This window comes from Schistocerca piceifrons, chromosome 4 (genome assembly GCF_021461385.2).
Source record: "Schistocerca piceifrons isolate TAMUIC-IGC-003096 chromosome 4, iqSchPice1.1, whole genome shotgun sequence".
Classification (NCBI taxonomy): Eukaryota; Metazoa; Arthropoda; class Insecta; order Orthoptera; family Acrididae; genus Schistocerca; species Schistocerca piceifrons.
The window spans coordinates 646392614-646415261 of NC_060141.1; the positions used below are offsets into that span (position 1 = coordinate 646392614).

Consider the following 22648-nt stretch of genomic DNA (forward strand, 5'->3'; position numbering starts at 1 on the left):
TGCGATCTTGGCAAACATATTTTATTAAAAAAATAACATTCATTAAAATAACAGATCACATCTCTACATTGACAATGTCACGTAACTGAAAACCGTATATCGTTATGTTCAGTGAGAGCGATTTTCTAATCAGATTTTCCTCTCTGATTATGGCTTTGACATGTTACGGGGCTGCTGTTATTGGTCTACAATACATCGCCGTTGGCCAGCAACAGCGGTGACTTCCCCATTAGTAACAATCCAAGCATCCTTGCCTGAAATGTCGATGTTGGCAGCATAATATGCCTGCAGCCCTACCACGCTTCTACTCGCATGGGTCTCCCTTTCCCACGACTTGTGGTAGCAGTACCTTCCGTCTGCACTGTACTTTTACTCTTTGAAAGCTTCTGTGTACTATAACCCAGACGGAGCCATATTAGTGGGTAATCGAACGCAGAAGTTTGGACAGCATCACGATACCTCATTTTGAGGGATCCATGAAAGCACTTCATTAAATTATCATCATTCGCATGCAGCCATGGAGGGGCTGCAGTTCTTTTTTTTTTTTAATTTGAGGCTTCATAATACATTGTTGTTGTTGTTGTCTTCAGTACTGAGACTGGTTTGATGCAGCTCTCCATGCTACTCTATCCTGTGCAAGCTTCTTCATCTCTCAGTACTTACTGCAGCCTACATCCTTCAGAATCTGCTTAATGTATTCATCTCTTGGTCTCCCTCTACGATTTTTACCCTCCACGCTGCCCTCCAATGCTAAATTTGTGATCCCTTGATGCCTCAGAACATGTCCTACCAACCGGTCCCTTCTTCTTGTCAAGTTGTGCCACAAACTCCTCTTCTCCCCAATTCTCTTCAGTACCTACTCATTAGTTACGTGATCTACCCATCTAATCTTCAGCATTCTTCTGTAGCACCACATTTCGAAAGCTTCTATTCTCTTCTTGTCTAAACTACTTATCGTCCATGTTTCACTTCCATGCATGGCTACACTCCATTCAAATACTTCAGAAACGACTTCCTGACACTTAAATCTACACTTGATGTTAACAAATATCTCTTCTTCAGAAACGCATAATACACTACTGGCCATTAAAATTGCTACTCCACGAAAATGACGTCCTACAAACGCGAAATTTAACCGACAGGAATACGATGCTGTGATATGCAATTCATTAGCTTTTCAGAGCATTGACACAAGTTTGGTGCCGGTGGCCACACCTACAACGTGCTGACATGAGGAAAGTTTCCAACCGATTTCTCAAAAAGATGTTCAATTGTGTGTGAAGCCTTATGGGATTTAACTGATAAGGTCATCAGTCCCTAAGCTTACACACTACCAAACCTAAATTATTCTAAGGACAAACACACACACCCATTCCCGAGGGAGGACTCGAACCTCCGCCGGGACCAGCCGCACAACCGATTTCTCATGTACAATCAACAGTTGACCGGAATTGCCTGGTGAAACGTTGTTGTGATGCCTCGTGTAAGGAGGTGAAATGGGTACCATCACGTTTCCGACTTTGATAAAGGTCGGATTGTAGCCTATCGCGATTGAGGTTTATCGTATCACGACATTGCTGCTCGCGTTGGGCGAGATCCAATGACTATTAGCAGAATATGGAATCAGTGGGTTCAGGAGGGTAATACGGAACGCTGTGCTGGATCCCAACGGCCTCGTATCACTAGCAGTTGAGATGACAGGCATCTTATACGCATGCCTGTAACGGATCGTTCAGCCACGTCTCGATCCCTGAGTCAACAGATGGGACGTTTTCAAGACAACAACCATCTGCACGAACAGTTCGACGATGTTTGCAGCAGTATGGACTATCAGCTCGGCGACCATTGCTGCGGTTACCCTTGACAATGCGTCACAGACAGGAGCGCCTGCGATGGTGTACTCAACGACGAACTTGGGTACACGAATGGCAAAACGTCATTTTGTTGGATGAATTCAGGTTCTGTTTACAGCATCATGATGATCGCATCCGTGTTTGGCGATATCGAGGTGAACGCACATTGGAAGCGTGTATTCGTCATCGCCATACTGGCGTATCACCTGGCGTGATGGTATGGGGTGCCATTGGTTACACGTCTCGGACACCTCTTGTTCGCATTGACGGCACTTTGACCAGTGGACGTTACGTTTCAGATGTGTTACGACCCGTGGCTCTACCCTTCATTCGATCCCTGCGAAACCCTACATTTCTACAGGATAATGCATGACCGCATGTTGCGGATCCTATCCGGGCCTTTCTGGATACAGAAAATGTTCGACTACTGCCCTGGTCAGCACATTCTCCGGATCTCTCACCAATTGAAAACGTCTTGTCAATGGTGGCAAAGCAACTGGCTCGTCACAATACGCCAGTTACTACTCTTGATGAACTGTCGTATCGTGTTGAAGCTGCATGGGCAGCTGCACCTGTAAACGCCATCCAAGTTCTGTTTGACTTAATGCCCAGGCGTATCAAGGCCGTTATTACGGCCAGAGGTGGTTGTTCTGGGTACTGATTTCTCAGGATCTATGCACTCAAATTGCGTGGAAATGTAATCACATGTCAGTTCTAGTATGTTTGTCCAATGAATACCCGTTTATCATCTGCATTTCTTCTTGGAGTAGCAATTTTAATGGCCAGTAGTGTAGCATAAAATATGACCACGAATACTTAGAGCTACATTAAAACGAACTCTAAAATGAGAACTGTAAGTACGTTAAATCTCACAAGTAATAGTTACAGCGTCAGAGTGAGAATTTCGCCCGAAGAACACAAACACTTGATGAAGCATCTTGAACTTGCTACGCCAGTCAATATTTAACGTGTATGAAGTTCACAGCAGTTAGATCCAGGCTTGATACCGCAGAGATGGCTGCGAAACTTTGCACTCTCGCTGCGCAGCTGGGCAGGTGGGAGGAGTGAAGGCACGCTCACCGGAGTCACTGAACTCCGTAGGCACTCAGCACTGATCCAGAGTGGAGACCAAATGACGAAACTGTCGTCCCCTCAGTCTGAATAGTTATGGTAACAGCATTAATTACACATACTTTCTATAGTAGTGTTAATTACAGATATTTTCTATAGATTCACTGAATATCGCAAACACCCGAGTTTATTTTGGTTGAAATAGATATTGTAGTTCATTACAAAATATCAGGAAACTTGCGCTAACGTCCGCCGTTTATAAAATCAGTTAAGAAATTAAAATTTAATTAACACTGAAACAAAATACAATCCATCAGCTTCAGAAAGTGACAAACTGTTCAGCACAAAAATTGTTGCAATGTTTCTCATTATTTCATTTAATACTATTAACGCAGAAGAAGCTGAGTAGCACAGTCACCGTAGTGTAGTGATTATGATACATGACTGTTGCATGGAGGGCCGTGAATACAAAACTTACCTGAAATGTAAAATTTTAATTTGTATATTCGGCTCGAGTACATTCTAGAAGTATCCACAAATGGCAAGAATCATTGTTCTGGAATGCTCTGTAGCTGTATATATACCGTTTGTGTTCTGGCCGGGCCGGCCGAAGTGGCCGTGCGGTTAAAGGCGCTGCAGTCTGGAACCGCAAAACCGCTACGGTCGCAGGTTCGAATCCTTCCTCGGGCATGGATGTTTGTGATGTCCTTAGGTTAGTTTAGGTTTAACTAGTTCTAAGTTCTAGGGGACTAATGACCTCAGCAGTTGAGTCCCATAGTGCTCGGAGCCATTTGAACCATTTTTTTTGTTCTGGCCGGAGGCAGTTAACTCCGCGCTCTTGTATGTGCAAGTGCTGAATAAACCTTCGTTAAGAGAAGTTGATGTTCGTCATTCATCTACTTACACCTCCTTCAACGTGACATTATTCTGGCGGAGACGCTGGGTATCGGAACTTGTGATAGCGCACATTGACGACACAGTGAGTCGCATCAGGCCACGATAGGGCCGCCGTTTACGTGGCGAGAAACCCGAGTTCGAGCCATATTCAACAAATCGCAAACTATAGGAGAAAGAAGAAGAAGAGGGCGTTACGATGACAGTAACTGCGTGCCACCACATGAGACATCCTTCCGGGTTCTCTGGTGACGGTGGCCAAGATCTAAACAAGTGGCTGAAGGTATATGAGCGTATAGCCAAATTTAACAAACGGGATGAGACCGTGTGTTTGACTAACGTATTTTTCTACTTGGAGGGCACTGCCAAGCAATGATATGAGAAAAACGAGGAGAAGTTCACAAGCTGGGAACTATTCCGGGTGGAGCTGCGCAAGTACTTCGGTGACACACAACGACAGATGTGCAAGGCTGAAGATAAATTAAAGTGCAGGGCACAGCGTCCAAGAGAAAGTACAGCATCCTACATTCAAGACGTCTTGGAGCTGTGTAAAACAGTTTATCCTAGAATGAAAGAGGAAGGTAAGGTTGCACATCTCATGAACGCTGTTGCTGAGGACATGTATCAAGCCCTACTCCTGAAGGAAGTTTCGATAACAGACGACTTCATAAAATGGTGCCAGTATATCGAGACAATGCATCAAAAAAGAGTTACACGCAAGAAGTTTAAACGGCTTCCAAACGTCATATCGATGTCTGTGATGGAGGAAGGAATTGATTTCACAGGTGTTCTTCGTTAGATAATGAGAGAGGAAGTTCAGAAGGCACTTGGATTGAACGGCGAGCATAAAAGCGAGGCGCTTCAAGAGGTCATAAGGGAGGAAGTGGAACAGACATTGAACGCAATCTCTCGTCCATCACTTCCCTTTAAAACGGTGAAAACGTCGAGACCCAGGCGAAGTTAAGTTCGTACAATGCCGCATAAGGAACCTGTTTGGGCACCAAGGAAGACTGACGTCTGGAGGACCCAGATTAACCAACCAGTGTGTTTCCTCTACGGATGACGGGGACATGTGGTGCGCTATTGTCGAGAAAGGCGGCGGATATTTGATGACGCCCGCTCCAAAAGACAGCAGACCGACCTTAGCCGACGCCAACTCCGGGACGACGGAGATGAACAAGAAGATGTGGGTGCAGGTCGACGTGTGTCACCATCGCCGCAAGCTAGCCAATGTAGAGGACGATCCCCAACACGCCGATCAAGGTCTCCATCGCCGTTTAGAAGCTCCAGCCGATCACCTAGCCATCGCAACTTGGAAAAGTAAAGGGTGCCACCGTCCTAGGAGGTGAGGCCCCTGAAGAGAAAAATACTCCGCCGTCGATCACTACAAGGATGATAGGAAACTACGTCGATATCCTCATAAAATGCCGACCAGCCCAAGCTCTTGTAGACTTTGGAGCATCATATTCAATCATTTCGGAGAAGTACCGTCGCCAATTGCACAAAACAGTATTCGTCGACAGCAAAACATCTCTGCTGAAGGTGACTAATAGGAAATATGTAAAACCTACAGGAAGATGTGTCATTCGTGTGGGTATAAGGGGCCATACACAACCCTTAGAATTCATCGTCTTACAAGGGAGCAGTCATGACGTCATTCTCCGATGGGACTATTTTGAAAGCTTCTCAGGCAATTATAAATTGTGGTCGCTCGAAGATTATACTAGAAGAGATGAGATACTGTGGACAGGAAGATGCGCATCTGAGTGTGTGGAGACTATGTTTGCTGGATGAAGTGATGATTCCTGCAGTCAGCACTAGAAAGGTAACTGTCATGTTTCATACCATGCAGCAACCCATAGATCTTGTAGTGGAATGTAAGAGAAGCATACCACTGAAGAATAACTTGGTCATCCCAGCATCTGTCGTCTCGTTTAAGAACGGTTTCGGTGAACTGTGGATAGTTAACTGTCGCCGAGAGCAGCAGATCCTTCCAAGACGCATGTGCGTAGCAAATGCTGAGCCGTTAATTGTAGAACAGGTGACTGTCGTAGAAATTTCCCATGCCGAGTCTGTGAGCGAAATTAGTGCTATCAGTACGGGACGAGATCTTCTAGCTCGACTATCACCAGATCTCACTAAGGAACAACAGAAGAAGCTACTTGTCATTCTTGAAGAGTTCTCTGAATGCTTCAATCCGCAGGTGAAGAGCAAATTAGACAAATCGATGGTGAAGCACCGGATTGGCACTGGAGACCATCAACCAGTAAGCCAGAAAGTATACCGTCGAATAATTCGCGACGAGGTGGAGAAAATGATGAAGAATGACATCATTCAGCCTTCTCAGAGCACGTGGTCGTCACCAGTGTTTCTCGTCAGGAAGAAGGATGGCAATTGGCGGTTTTGTGTTGATTACAGAAAGCTTAATAAGATAACTAAAAAGGACGCTTACCCTCTTCCACGAATTGACGATACGCTGTATTGTCTGGAGGAGGTTAAGTTTTTCTGAACCATGGACATGTACTAGGGATACTGGCAAATCAAAGTACATGAGGCTGATAGTGAGAAAGCTGCATTCGTCACCCCTGAGGGCCTGTGTGAGTTTAAGGTAATGCCGTTTGCTTTGTGTAATGCACCAGCAACTTTGGAACCGATGATGGATAATCTTCTAAGTCACCTGAAGTGGATGATGTGTCTTTGTTATTTAGATAACATTATAGTGGTCTCAGAGACATTTGATGAACACATAAAAAAACTGAGGGCCGTTCTTAAGTGTCTGTAACAAGCCGGGCTGAAACTTAATCCAAGATAGTGTCTCATTGGAGCAAAAGAAATCAAAATACTTGGACACCTTGTGTCAAACGAAGGCACGCGGCCGGACCCAGAAAAGGTGAGATTTATAACTGAATTTCCTACTCCTAAAATTATTAGAGATGTGGGAAGCTTCTTCGGATTATGTTCTTGTTACCGTCGTTTTATCAAAGACTTTTGTTTCAAAGCAAGGCCATTCCAAGAGTTGTTGAAAGCCGATGCTTTATTTATCTGGTGTGTTGCTGAATAAGATTCTTTCGATGTGCTGCGAAAAACTCTGACGACTGACCCTGTACTTGGTCTGTATGATGAGATAGCACCTACAGAACTACGCACAGATGCCAGTTGGTATGGGATCGGTGCTCTTCTGGTGCAGATTTCGGATGGAAAAGAGAAGGTTATAGCCTATGCTTCTAGGACACTTACAAAAGCCGAGAGAAACTAAACTACAGAAAGAGAATGTCTTGCTGTGATCTGGGCCATGTGCAAATTTCGACAGTATCTCTATGGAAGACCATTCACAGTTGTTACAGACCATCATTCACTTTGTAACCTCCCTGTAACAAATATAATTATGTATGGCACTGACATTTAGTGTAACCTAGCAACAGTTTATTATTCCGTAACCTACCAATAGTAAAAAATATAGCATTGACATTTAGTGTAACCTCCCCACAAAATAAATTCCGTAAACTACCAATAATAAAATGTGGCTAATCTCTAAACTGGTAAATTTTGGACGTCAGCAGTGCTGCGTCATGGCCCTGAAAGATCATACTGAATAAATTGAAAATTCTTGCCTCAATGAAGTCGCCGGATAACGCGAATATATCTGATCCTATATGAAACTAAACTTTTCTGGCACACCCCAGTGCAATGCTGGCCGATAGATTTGTCATGTATAAAAGGAAACAACTGATTTTTCTTTACAATAATCGGGATGACCATGGATTGGAGAAATTAGTAAATTCTTTAAATTGAGATGAATGATTGTCAAAAGTTAATTTTTATAAAAAAGATTATTATTAAGAGATTTTTTTAAACACTTTCTTGGGACTTGATATGACAATACTACATATGCGCGAGGCTGCTTTTTTACCTTACATTATATCGCTCAGACTCCGCCATCGCTCCCCACGACTGGCCCAGCCAACTCGATACACACGACAGTTCGCTAGCAACTACTTACTCCTACTGACACACAGTTCCTACTGCATACAACACTGCTCTTGGTCTGAGATTCTCTTATAGCTTACATATCGCAGGCAGCGCGTGAGCAATCCATCGAAATTACATCTGCTCGAGTGCGATAGCAACAAATTCCTTAATCATGGACCTCTTATATAACCCTCTACTGAGGGGGGGGGGGGGCAAAAATTTGGCAGCGATGGTGAGTCAATTGGACTTGCCATGAGTAACAAATTTCTTTATGATCTATTTAGTTTAATAAGTCTACAGTAACAGAGTATATACATGTATATATAACATTATTGATAAATAATATAGGTACAGAATATACACTCCTGGAAATTGAAATAAGAACACCGTGAATTCATTGTCCCAGGAAGGGGAAACTTTATTGACACATTCCTGGGGTCAGATACATCACATGATCACACTGACAGAACCACAGGCACATAGACACAGGCAACAGAGCATGCACAATGTCGGCACTAGTACAGTGTATATCCACCTTTCGCAGCAATGCAGGCTGCTATTCTCCCATGGAGACGATCGTAGAGATGCTGGATGTAGTCCTGTGGAACGGCTTGCCATGCCATTTCCACCTGGCGCCTCAGTTGGACCAGCGTTCGTGCTGGACGTGCAGACCGCGTGAGACGACGCTTCATCCAGTCCCAAACATGCTCAATGGGGGACAGATCCGGAGATCTTGCTGGCCAGGGTAGTTGACTTACACCTTCTAGAGCACGTTGGGTGGCACGGCATACATGCGGACGTGCATTGTCCTGTTGGAACAGCAAGTTCCCTTGCCGGTCTAGGAATGGTAGAACGATGGGTTCGATGACGATTTGGATGTACCGTGCACTATTCAGTGTCCCCTCGACGATCACCAGTGGTGTACGGCCAGTGTAGGAGATCGCTCCCCACACCATGATGCCGGGTGTTGGCCCTGTGTGCCTCGGTCGTATGCAGTCCTGATTGTGGCGCTCACCTGCACGGCGGCAAACACGCATACGACCATCATTGGCACCAAGGCAGAAGCGACTCTCATCGCTGAAGACGACACGTCTCCATTCGTCCCTCCATTCACGCCTGTCGCGACACCACTGGAGGCGGGCTGCACGATGTTAGGGCGTGAGCGGAAGACGGCCTAACGGTGTGCGGGACCGTAGCCCAGCTTCATGGAGACGGTTGCGAATGGTCCTCGCCGATACCCCAGGAGCAACAGTGTCCCTAATTTGCTGGGAAGTGGCGGTGCGGTCCCCTACGGCACTGCGTAGGATCCTACGGTCTTGGCGTGCATCCGTGCGTCGCTGCGGTCCGGTCCCAGGTCGACGGGCACGTGCACCTTCCGCCGACCACTGGCGACAACATCGATGTACTGTGGAGACCTCACGCCCCACGTGTTGAGCAATTCGGCGGTACGTCCACCCGGCCTCCCGCATGCCCACTATACGCCCTCGCTCAAAGTCCGTCAACTGCACATACGGTTCACGTCCACGCTGTCGCGGCATGCTACCAGTGTTAAAGACTGCGATGGAGCTCCGTATGCCACGGCAAACTGTCTGACACTGACGGCGGCGGTGCACAAATGCTGCGCAGCTAGCGCCATTCGACGGCCAACACCGCGGTTCCTGGTGTGTCCGCTGTGCCGTGCGTGTGATCATTGCTTGTACAGCCCTCTCGCAGTGTCCGGAGCAAGTATGGTGGGTCTGACACACCTGTGTCAATGTGTTCTTTTTTCCATTTCCAGGAGTGTATTAAGAAATGAAATAGAGTGCACACGCACTGAGTAAAAAATATATTAACAAATGTCATAAAGTGCACATGCGCTGTAAAACTCTTTAGCATTTTTACATTAATTAAACGTATGAAGGAGTGAAATAAAGTGCACACGCACTGTAGAAGTCTTTAGCATATTTACATGAACTGAATACATTATAAAATGAAATAATGTGCACATGCACTGTATAAGTCTTTAGTATTTTTTTACAAGAACTGAATACATTAAGAAATGAAATAAAGTGCATATGCACTGTAAAAGCCTTTAGCACTTTTAGGACAACTGATCATATTAACAAATGAAATGGAGCGCATACACACTGTATAAGTCTTTAGCATTTTTTACAAGAACTAAATACATTAAGAAATGAAATAAAGTACACACGCACTGTAAAAGTCTTTAACATGTTTAGGACAACTGATCATATTAACAAATGAAATGAAGTGCACACACACTGTAAAAGTCTTTAGCATATTTAGGACAACTGATCATATTAACAAATGAAATGGAGTGCACTGTATAAGTCTTTAGCATTTTTTACAAGAACTAAATACATTAAGAATTGAAATAAAGTGCACACGCACTGTAAAAGTCTTTATCATTTTTGAAAGAACTAAGAAAGGAATGGGAAGGATAGCACCATGGTTGTAGCACAGTGGGTTGCACGTAGCTACACTGAAAGTCCATATCTTTCTACAGAAGCACAACACTAAATCAGACAATCTGAAGTTCTCTTCCCTGAAGTACGTATCAGTGTAGCCAAGGCACTGAAATGTTGTATTAATATTCTATGTTATCATTTTGGTAGTACATTAGGTACACCAAACAGTAGGACCATAATGACATCTTCATCGTTCAAGGTGGTGGACAGCTTGATATGTCAACACCACATTCTGGTAGAGTCCATACTCTTACATCAACGTAGAAATAGTGCAAAAACCAAATATAGTGCTCCATGATCATGAGGATGGACAGGACACACGGATATTGCAGTAATTGCTGGTAATTAGGTCAGAAGGTGAAAAAGATTAAGTCTTATGCTAGTCATAATTCAGAATTACACTACTGTATCAACCGATTTGAATAATTATGTGCACTCATTGGCTAGTTACTAAACATTTATGTGCTATGTGTGGGCTATTACAAACATTATTCATAAGTCATCTAATTACAGTAATTATTGTCATAGCATTTATGCATAAGTCATCTCATTACAGTAATCATTGGTATAGCATTTCTGCATAAGCATCTCAGTACAGTAATTATTACAGAAAATTATTCATAAGTCATCTAATTACAGCAATTATTGGCATCATAAGTCTTCTCATTACAGTAATTAGTGGCATAGCATTTACGCATAAGTCATCTCATTACAGTAATCATTGGCATCATATCTCATTGCAGTAATTATTGGCACTCATTGGCAGTTGCAAAGCATTTTTTATGCATTATACAGAAGTCATCATTCAAAACAAGAGTTAATTGTTGGCATAGCATTTATGCAGAAGTCATCATATTACAATAATCATTGGTGTAGCGTTTATAGAGTATAACAAAATATTATTTACAGAAATTATTGGCACAGCATTTATGCATAAGTCATAATATACAGTAATCATTGGCATCATAAGTCATCTCATTACAGTAATTATTAGTGTAGTATTTATGCATAAGTCATCTCATTACAGTAATCATTGGCATAGCATTTATAGAGTATAACAAAATATTATTTATAGAAATTACTGGCATAACATTTATGCATAAGTCATCTAATTTCATTAATTATTACAGAACATTATTCATAAGCCATCTAATTACAGTAATTATTGGCGTCATAAGTCTTCTCATTACAGTAACTATTGGCACTCGTTGTCCAGTCACAAAGCCTTTATTATGTATTATTCAGAAGTCATCATTCAAAACAAGAGTTATTGGGTGTAGCATCAAGCTGCTAGTGTTTATATATGATATCATGCAAGCGACATAACACATATTTAAAATGTAAGACATTGTAACTATTACTCAAGGTCTGTAGTCCAATAATACATAGATATAATGGATTCAATAAATCAGAGAAATTTGCTTTATATTTAGGACTAGAAATATATCTTAAACTGGTAGCATTATTTAGTTGTATACTGGTAATAGTTGGGACTGGCAATAATTTTTTTTGTGCTAGCAATGCATTGCGTTGGGATCGATAGTCAATTGCTGGGGCATGAAAATATTTGCTTTTGACTTATTGCTGGAAATAAGGTTTAATAACGTCATTCGTGATGAGTCAGCTGTAGCAAGGTTATGAAACAAGTACAGTATATGTGATCACATTCATAATTGATAGACACAACTGGGTAAAAAAATGCAAGTACTAGAACATGTTTAATAACTAACTGCTTATAGCATATTAATATCATGAAAAGCTTCTCCTGGGAAAAAAATACACAACGAATTATTGACCTGAAAGAAAAAATGTATATTGTGCTGAAAAGTAGTAAACTTCGAATTAACATGTAATGAAACGTGTACTCAATATGTATGTACTCTAGCTGTCTTTCCCAAAACCTTCAGTCATTATACTATGCGACATAAGAGATAATGTCAAAAGGACCTGCAGAAAATACTTAAATAACTACATAGCATCTCCTAACTAATACAGAATATACAAACCTCGTCATTATCACCATCTGCAAAGAAAAACTTCATTATTCATATTACCATATTCTTCATATAACTATTCATCATCATTTATTATCATCTGCAAAAAAATAGACACTTCATTATTCATATTATCATTTACTTCATACAACTATTCGTAGTATAGAATTTCTTACTTCTGGGATATTTCATCACTAAAATTAACGTGTGTAGTTCTGTCTGACAGCCTGCATCAATCGCCTCGTATTCTGAATGAAAAACAATTAGTTAAGACTGCTGTTATACGATGTGTATATTATATTCTTGTTAATGCTTGTTAATTTTGATCCATTTACTCTTCATAACAAAGTATTGCATTTTCTTTCGTTCATTCCGATGGTAAAATTTACATTTCATAGTAAACCACTGTGGTTGTATAATTTATTTCCTTTACATGCTATTGCTTTCTGAAAATGATGAATATAGATTAATATCTTGCATTTAATTCATATACCCATTAACTAAAAATTTGTTTCTATTGATATAACTAAGCATACAGCATAGCATGACAGAAAACGTATTATGTCAAAACCATTGAGAATTTTCAAATGCAAAAATGTACACACAGTATGATAATGTAGTAGCAAAAAATGTAGAATAGTCAAGATATGGAGATATCATAAGGAAAAATGTAAAAGTCAACTGGTGTTTGTTATATCTTAAAGATTACATAGAGCACACAGACAAAAATTCTACTTTCGATAGGAAAACAATCATACATACACAAAAAAATGGAAAATGTGCATGGTCTGATATATAACGACAAGAAAAGCGACCTGCTAACCTTACCTTGCCGGGCACTTGCCAAGAAAAAATATGATCATCATCAGCAAGTAGTCACATATATATAATTGCATAAGTGAAAGTCATATAAAAATCAGGAAATGGCATTACAGTGTGATAAATCATAAAGTATGTTCATTCATTAAAGGGTGTAATATTGGAAATATGGTGATTGCCCTTGCTTCTTCTGGTTCTCAGAGTTTCGACATGTACTACATTGGGGTGAGGAATGCTGCGAATTCTATTATGGACCTGCATATAGAAGCTCAAATTTACTGCATCTATTTTTTCCTCTGTTGCATAAATAGTGTGTGCGTACTAATATTTTCTGTCCAATGTGAAAGTCACGGCGTGTACAAACCTGTTTTTGCTGTCTTCTCCGGCGCTCTGCCGCACGTTTGATGTTGTTCAGCGCAATGTCAATTATTTCATGGTGGCGTAGTCGACGAGATGTAGGAAAGGATACTAATTCTTTAATTTTGTTAGGTGGTTCAACATTTTTCAATCGGAGATAGCATAGTAGCTTCATTCGGTATGGAATGAGAGTATGTGTGTATCCCAATCAATATGCTTTTTATGGCAGTATATTCTACATAGTTTACCAATTTCTTTCATTAGTCGTTCACAAGGGTTTGAAGAAGCGTGATACTTGCATATATAGATCGGAGAAATGTTTCTAGCTCGTAACATAGTGTCCATATCGCAGATCGAAATTGTGGTCCATTGTCGGAAATTACTTTCAATACATGCCCTACATAAAATAGAAAATGTTTTACAAATGCATTCGAAATCGAGTTAGCAGTAGCTTTGCGTAACGGAGTGAAGGTAACAAATTTCGAAGTGAGTTCAACAGCGACAAAGATGTAACAAAAACCTCTATTAGTTCTGGAAATCGGACCAAAAATGTCTACAGCGGCCATGTGTCTCAATCTAACGGGTACAGTGGGATGTAACGGAGGAATATGTGAAGTCGTGTCTGATTTAGCTTTCTGGCAGATTTTAGATGACGGTAAAACTCGTCGAATACGTTTTTCCATGTTCGCAAAATAACAGTTCTGCCTCAGTATAAGTCAACATTTTCTGGCTCCATAATGTGCGTAACTTAAATGAGTATACCAAATTAATTTGTTAACAAGTTCGTCACGAATACATAGTAACCAGTTGTTGCTGTCAGGGTAAGAGCGGCGAAACAGAATATTATTGCGTACAGTATAATGGTTTCTAACGGTAACGTTATTCTTATCTTGCCAGAGGTGTTTAATTTCTTTCCATACATTGTCTTTACTCTGCTCTTGTGCTATGTCTTGTAATGACGATGAAATGAAATTTTGAAATGCTGCTTGTTTAATATGCATGACGCTACAATTTGCTTGGCAGAAGTTGGTTGCGATGTCTTGCTGACTGTTGCTGAGAGAACGGGATAGTGCGTCTGCTACAATATTTTGTGTACCGGGAATGTGAACAATTGTAAAATCAAATTCCTGTAAATAAAGTTTCCATCTGCTTAACCTATCATGTGTAAATTTAGCTGAAAGTAAAAACTGTATAGCTATATGATCTGTGTAGACGGTAGTAGGTCTTCCATAAAGAAAACCCCTAAGTCTCGTAAATGCCCATACAACACATAATGTTTCAAGTTCTGTAACAGAATAATTGCGTTCAGCAGGTGACAGAACGCGACTTGCAAAAGCGATGTTTTAATTACTGTATTACCGTCTGCTTCAAATTCCTGAAAAATGGGTACGCCTAAAGCTGTGTTAGAACTGTCGGTGGCAGTGGAAAAATTTCTGGTAGGATCTGGGTGTGATAAAAGTGGTGCATTCAACAAGGCATGTTTCAAATTAACAAACTCAGACTGTGCTTGGCTATCCCAGTACCAAATAGCATTTTTACCCGTCAGTTGGCATAATCTAGGGGTGTCTAAAGCAGAGTAATGAATAAATTTACGGAAAGCCCAGAAAGCTACGTAGTTGTTTCTTCGTCATTGGAACAGTAATGTCACGCAAAGCTTGAAGTTTTTCCGGGTCAGGCGCAATGCCTTCTGCTGAAATTACATGTCCAAGAAATTTTATGGAAGTTTTGCCAAAGTGTGATTTGCTAAGATTAACTGTGAGTCCTTGTGCACGAAAAGTTTGCACAGTTGTTCAAGAATCAAATTGTGTTCAGACAAGTTAGCTTCTGCGATAAGGATGTCGTCTACATACGTTGTGATTCTGTATTTAAGTTCTGTAGGAAGTATAGTATTTAAACCGCAAATAAATGCTGCTGAAGAAATTGTTAAACCGAACGCTAATCTGCAAAATTGATAACAATCACCAAAACAGAGAAATGCTGTGTACTTTCTGCAGTTCGGATGGAGCTGAATTTGCCAAAATCCCGATTTTAAATCTAATGTGGAATAAATAGCAGTACCATGATATTTCTGTAGAAGTTCTTCTAGTGTCTGTGGGCGATCTGTTTCATTAATAATAATGTCATTGACATGACGCGAATCAAGCACGAGGCGAAGTGATCTATCCTTCATCTTAACAATATGGAGTGGGTTTATGTAGGGACTGACTGCCGGTTCAATAATACCTTGGTCCAGCATAGCTTGCAATTCTTTCTTAACTTGTTCTCTGTGAATATACGGAATGGGATAATGTTTGGCATTAAATGTGTCGTGCTGTTTAACTTGAAATTCATACATGAAACCGGACATGGTATCAGGGATGTTGTCAAAAACTGGAGCTTGCTGTAAAAGAATATTGCGTAGTTGAGTACGTTCGTCGTCTGTATTTGCACTGCTCTGTTTTACTATCTCATAAATCATTAGCATAACGTCGTAGTCGGCTTCGTCTGGTGTATTGTAGTTTTGTGTACGTACGTATCTGTGAACAATGTGGAATGACAGTCCATGTTACGCGATGTCGAAATGACCTATGTTCGATTAATTGATTGTTCTTCTGCAGATAAAGCGTGCTGAAATTCTAATGTTAGTTGTACATTTTCATCCTTTAACATTAAATAGGAATTTTGAAAGTCAATAACTGCGTCGTGTTGTACCAAAAAACTCGTACCTAAAATAACGTCTGTTGTCAATAAGGGAACAAACCAAAAATTTGAATGGAACGTATGACCTGCAATACAAAATGATAACTGTGTCTGTAATTTTACATCTACTCCTTTACTAGATACTGCTCCTTTTACTTTAGTTTTGCCTAATGGTAACGTAGGATAAATATTCTCTTTGTTACATTCGTTGAAGGTTTCTTCATTTATAACTGACATAGTTGATCCAGAATCGATTACTGCTGAAAATGTGGATGATCCAATCTTTACTGCAATGACAAGGTGGGAAATGGTTTTTAGATAACTGGTTTTTCATGCAAAAGAGTGTCTCAGATATCGTCAAAAGTAATAACATTTTCGTGAACAACATTCTGCATGTCAAAAGTAGTGCTTACGTTGTTGGAAGATGCAACCTGTACTGTATCTAGTCAAATTCTTTCTGACGTGCTGTTATATGCGGGAGGATGCTGTGGCATTTCAACTATTTGTACTATTCTGCTATTTCGTCCTGACGAATTAGGTTCGGGATGATGCCTATTGTCTGGTTCGTTCATGATAATCTGTTGTGGCGGATGATTCTGCTGCTGGTAAGACCTACTGTTATTAAATGTACGCTGAAAACTGTGCTCTTTACTTTTACATCTGTCATAATAATCATTGCTATACGGCACGTTGCGATACGAATTGAAATGATGTGTTTCCTGTACCAATAGATTTCCTTGTTGCAGTGCGTTACTGTTTGGTGGAGGCGACGCTATACGTGTAGGCGGCGAAACATTAAAGCTTGGTTGACCTTGCGCGTTGCATTTTTGGCTAGGTATGCTAGCCGACTGTTTTTGTTGATGTTGTGGAGAAAAGCCTCTGTTGTTGCCAAACTGTCTTTGCTGTTGCTGATAACTATGGGATACTGATAATTTAAATTTTGGCTGTTATGAAAGTTCTGGTGGTTGTCATACCTGAACCGTCTAACACCTTTGCTATTAAAATAGGGTGGCTGATCGTAATTGCCGTATGCTTGTTGGCCTTGGTTATGATGTGAAAAATTTTTGTGTATGAAGGAATAGTCTGATTGCTGGAATTCCAAAAGCTGTAACAGATCTCTAAATGCCGAAATATTTTCTTTCTGCTGTCCTGTTAAAAGTGATACTCTTAACGATCGTGGTAATTTAGAAATACATGAAACTTCCTGGCAGATTAAAACTGTGTGCACCGACCGAGACTCGAATTCGGGACCTTTGCCTTTCGCGGGCAAGTGCTCTACCATCTGAGCTACCGAAGCACGACTCACGGCCGGTCCCCACAGCTTTAGTTCTGCCAATATATCGTCTCCTACCTTCCAAACTTTACAGAAGCTCTCCTGCGAACCTGCAGGAGAGCTTCTGTAAAGTTTGGAAGGTAGGAGACGAGATACTGGCAGAACTAAAGCTGTGGGGACCGGGCGCGAGTCGTGCTTCGGTAGCTCAGATGGTAGAGCACTTGCCCGCGAAAGGCAAAGGTCCCGAGTTCGAGTCTCGGTCGGTGCACACAGTTTTAATCTGCCAGGAAGTTTCATATCAGCGCACACTCCGCTGCAGAGTGAAAATCTCATTCTAGAAATACATAATTGGATAAATGCTGATTCACTGTATGGCTCACTTAAGTATTCGTTTTGATGGACCATGTGTTCAAAAAATTGCGTGACAGTGGGAAAATTTGAGTTCTCATAATTCGGTAAGCCAATTAATTGATCTTGATTCCGCGCTGTGTCGTCTTCGACCAATACGCTGACAGAATTCTTCTACCGATTAACATTGTCTCGCGATCGGTCTCATACGAGTTGCCGGTTCGCCATCCAAAAAACTACAAATAAATTCAAGTTTATGTGTTACGGGCCAAGCTGGTGGAAATGAAAAAACTAAATTGTTGTATCCAATCCAAAGGGTGAATCTGTGTTCTGTCATTTTTAAATACCTTAAACTTCCAAACGGATAGAAAGTGCTTGTAATCAAAATTATAGTCTCTGAATGTCTGAGCAGGTTCAGGATTGTATGATAATCTGTTCGTCTGTGACTGTTCGGAATCTAAGTCACGTACTCTCTGTAAATTACCTACGTTATACTGGCTGTGTGAGTGTGAGACATGTTCGGAATGTGTCGTATGCTGTGTCGTGTTAGAGATTGAAACATTTTTCATCTCCGTCACTTCGTGCTGTAAAGATGACAATTTTCTACTTAATGTATTATTGGACGAACCTATCTCACTGATTGTCTGCTGTAAATTTTGGAATTCGGGTGTTTGATCAAACGAAACTGGTGACGTATCTTCTCATTTGGTGTCATTGTTATTTCCGATAACGTCAATACGACTGGCTAATTCATCAAAATTTTCAGTCAGTGCTTTTACCTCATCGTCGTTTTTAGTGTCACAAGCATTACTTTGTTTCTGCATTTTACGTGTGGTTTTGTTTAATTTCTTAACGTCTACTTTAATGGCATCGGGATCTTGTATTAATTCTAATTGTTCTAGTCTGTTGGTCATTGTCTAAAAGTCTACTGTATATTTATTTTCCAAAGTCTGAATATTAGTATGTGTTTTTGTTTTTAGATCGGATATTTCACCATACAATTCAGTGTTCAACTGCTTGATAGTATTGATTTCGTCTGATACTGTAGCAATGTTGTTGTCTACGTATGTTTTTGCTTTCGTAAATAACTTACGCTATTCTTCCTGTCTCTGTACAGTAATTGTTTCGATAACTTGTTTCTTTACTTTGTTCTGTTCCTGTATAAATTTACGGTAACGCGTTTCACTGTTTTGTAGGTGGCGATTAAAACGTTCGTCAATTTGGCTGTTTTGTTGTTCAAATTTCTTGTCGACTTTCGCATCCAGTGTGTGTGGAAGTTCTGCTGACATTAATTTAAACTCGTCGGGTAACTGTGTTGTGTTTTCAGAACATTGTTTAGCGACTGCACTAATTTCATCTCTACGTAATTTCGTTGTGGCTGCATGTGTATTACTTAATTCTTGTGCAACGGATATAATTTCTTCACTACTATTCCTAGCACAAGACTTACTTTCCTCACGTAACTGTTCTTTGGTATCATGACATTGCATGGTAACGGCTGTAATCTGTTCACTAAGGTGTTTGTAACTGGTGTCTTGTTTATCATTAAGTTGTTTGAAATTTTTGTCTTGTTTTTCATTCGACAGTTGGAGATTTTCATTAAGTTGTTTGTTCGATTCATTAAGACTGTCGTATTTTTCATTCAGCTGTTTGAGTTGTTTATAATTGTTGTCATGTTTTTCATTGAATTGTAGTAATAATGCCATAATTTGATCCGAGCCAAAATTAGCGACTCTATTTTCTGTGCTGTGTGATGGTATATCTGCATGTGACACGTTTCGTGTAACCATTTGGTCACTGTCTGACTCACGAAAAGGTTTGCCAATTGGATGTGCACTGTTGGCCACTAAATCGGAATCAAATAAATCTGACATATTTTGACTAGATTGTTCATCTTCGTTACAAACATTTACCTGTTCACTGTGTAAATTTTGCATATCAGGTCTGTCAAACTGAGCAGCGTTCATTGTAGCGGAATGTGCTGCGTCAACAATTGTCGTTAAATTAAGTGTGGACATAACTGAATTTGTTTGTTCAACATTTGGATTAAAATCATTATGGGTGGTCGGCACGCACTGGCTATCTGAAATTGGAAGATAATCATAATGACACTGAGTGTCGCTAGTATTTATCAGTCAAATTATTTAAGTCGGCTTTTTCACTCATTGCCCATCGTGATAGCAGTTTTTTGCAGCATTTTCACAAGTCAAAGGTTAGCACAAAATCAAACAAAGACAAACCAAAATGGAACAAATACAATAACAACAAAGAGGAATAAATTGCCGATGATCTGTGAAAGAAAGAGTGACAAATTAGTAAATGCGTTGCGCCAGATGCAAACTATATTTAACATAAAGTAAATAAGAGCTAATATATAACTGACTACTTCTCAGAAATTCATAAAATTACGATCCTGGCAGGGTCGTAAAGTGTAACCTCCCTGTAAAATATATAATTACGTATGGCACTGACATTTAGTGTAACCTAGCAACAGTTTATTATTCTGTAACCTACCAATAGTAAAAAATATAACATTGACATTTAGTGTAACCTCCCCACAAAATAAATTCCGTAAACTACCAATAATAAAATGTGGCTAATCTCCTAATAAAAAAATGTGACTCATAGATAGCCTTTCAATAATTGACTGTGAATTTAAACTGGTAAATTTTGGACGTCAGCAGTGCTGCGTCATGGCCCTGAAAGATCATACTGAATAAATTGAAAATTCTTACCTCAATGAAGTCGCCAGATAACTCGTATATATCTGCTCCTATATGAAACTTAAACTTTTCTGGCACACCCCAGTGCAATGCTGGCCGATAGATTTTTCACGTATAAAAGGAAACAACTGATTTTTCTTTACAATAATTGGGATGACCATGGATTGGAGAAATTAGTAAATTCTTTAAATTGAGATGAATGATTGTCAAAAGTTAATTTTTATTAAAAAGATTATTATTAAGAGATTTTTTTTTAACATTTACTTGGGACTTGATATGACAATACTACATATGCACGAGGCTGCTTTTACCTTACATTATATCGCTCAGACTCCGCCATCGCTCCCCACGACTGGCCCAGCCAACTCGATAAACACGACTGAACGCTACAACTTACGCCCACTGACACACAGTTCCTACTGCATACAACACTGTTCTTGGTATGAGATTCTCTTATAGCTTACATATCACAGGCAGCGCGTGAGCAATCCATCGAAAATACATCTGCTCGAGTGCGCTAGCAACAAATTCCTTAATCATGGACCTCTTACAACTTTGTTGGTTGACAGGTCTTAAGGCTCCAACAGGACGACTCGCCAGGTGGGCACTACGTCTTCAAGAGTATGACATTATCATAATGTACAAAAGTGGAAGGAAACACCAAGATGCCGACTGTCTCTCAAGAAACCCTGTGCAAGACCATCAAGACTTCGATGAAGATAGTGACGGTCTCGCTGCACTCCAGGATCTCGCTGCTGAACAGGAGAAGGACGCTAAGATATCTCAAATTATGAAACTTCCTGGCAGATTAAAACTGTGTGCCCGACCGAGACTCGAATTCGGGACCTTTGCCTTTCACCGAGCGACGTGGCGCAGTGGTTAGACACTGGACTCGCATTCGGGAGGACGACGGCTCAATCCCACGTCCGGCCATCCTGATTTAGGTTTTCCGTGATTTCCCTAAATCGCTCCAGACAAATGCCGGGATGGTTCCTTTGAAAGGGCACGGCCGAATTCCTTCCCCATCCTTCCCTAATCCGATGAGACCGATGACCTCGCTGTCTGGTCTCCTTCCCCAAACAACCCAACCCTTCGCCTTTCGCGGGCAAGTGCTCTACCATCTGAGCTACCGAAGCACGACTCACGCTCGCTCCTCACAGCTTTACTTCTGCCAGTATCTCGTCTCCTACCTTCCAAACTTTACAGAAGCTCTCCTGCGAACCTTGCAGAACTAGCGCTCCAAAAAGAAAGGATACTGCGGAGACATGGCTTAGCCACAGCCTGGGAGATGTTTCCAGAATGAGATTTTCACACTGCAGCGAAGTGTGCGCTGATATGAAACTTCCAGGCAGACTAAAATTGGGTTCCCGACCGAGACTCGAACTCAGGAGCTTTGACTTACGCGGGCAAGTGCTCTACCATCTGAGCTACCGAAGCACGACTCACGCCCGGTCCTCACAACTTTACTTCTGCCAGTATCTCGTCTCCTACCTTCCAAACTTTGAAAGGTAGGAGACGAGATACTAGCAGAAGTAAAGCTGTGATGACCGGGCGTGAGTCGTTCTTCGGTAGCTCATATGGTAGAGCACTTGCCCGCAAAAGGCAAAGGTCCCGAGTTCGATAATCGGTCGGGCACACAGTTTTAGTCTGCCAGGAAGTTTCATATCAGCGCACACTCCGCTGCAGAGTGAAAATCTCATTCTATCTCAAATTATACTTGCCTTAAATCGGTCATAGGTTGTGAAAGGAAAATTTAAGATAGGTAATGGATTACTCTGCAAGAAAAGCTTTGATCCATTTGGAAAGAGGTGACTACCAGTGATTCCTAAACATATGCGCTTAGATGTTCTACAAAAATGGAAATGAGCGTTTGGTGTCATTGGCCGGGAGGCCCCTTACGGGGCCGGCCGAAGTGGCCGTGCGGTTAAAGGCACTGCAGTCTGGAACCGCAAGACCGCTACGGTCGCAGGTTCGAATCCTGCCTCGGGTATGGATGTGTGTGATGTCCTTAGGTTAGTTAGGTTTAACTAGTTCTAAGTTCTAGGGGACTAATGACCTCAGCAGTTGAGTCCCATAGTGCTCAGAGCCATTTTTGAGCCCCTTACGGGGCAAGTCCGGCCGCCTTGATGCATGTCTCATTACGTACGACACCACATTGGGCGACCTGTGCGCCGGATGGGGATGAAATGATCTTGAACAC

The 22648-nt window shown here is 41.1% G+C and overlaps 1 non-coding gene across 1 annotated transcript; it reads left to right on the forward strand.

The window, feature by feature from the left end:
• Nucleotides 1-17571: 17571 nt before the first annotated feature.
• On the forward strand, nucleotides 17572-17645 carry Trnas-cga. The gene has a single exon. It is a non-coding gene; the product is annotated as a tRNA-Ser (tRNA).
• Nucleotides 17646-22648: the final 5003 nt, after the last annotated feature.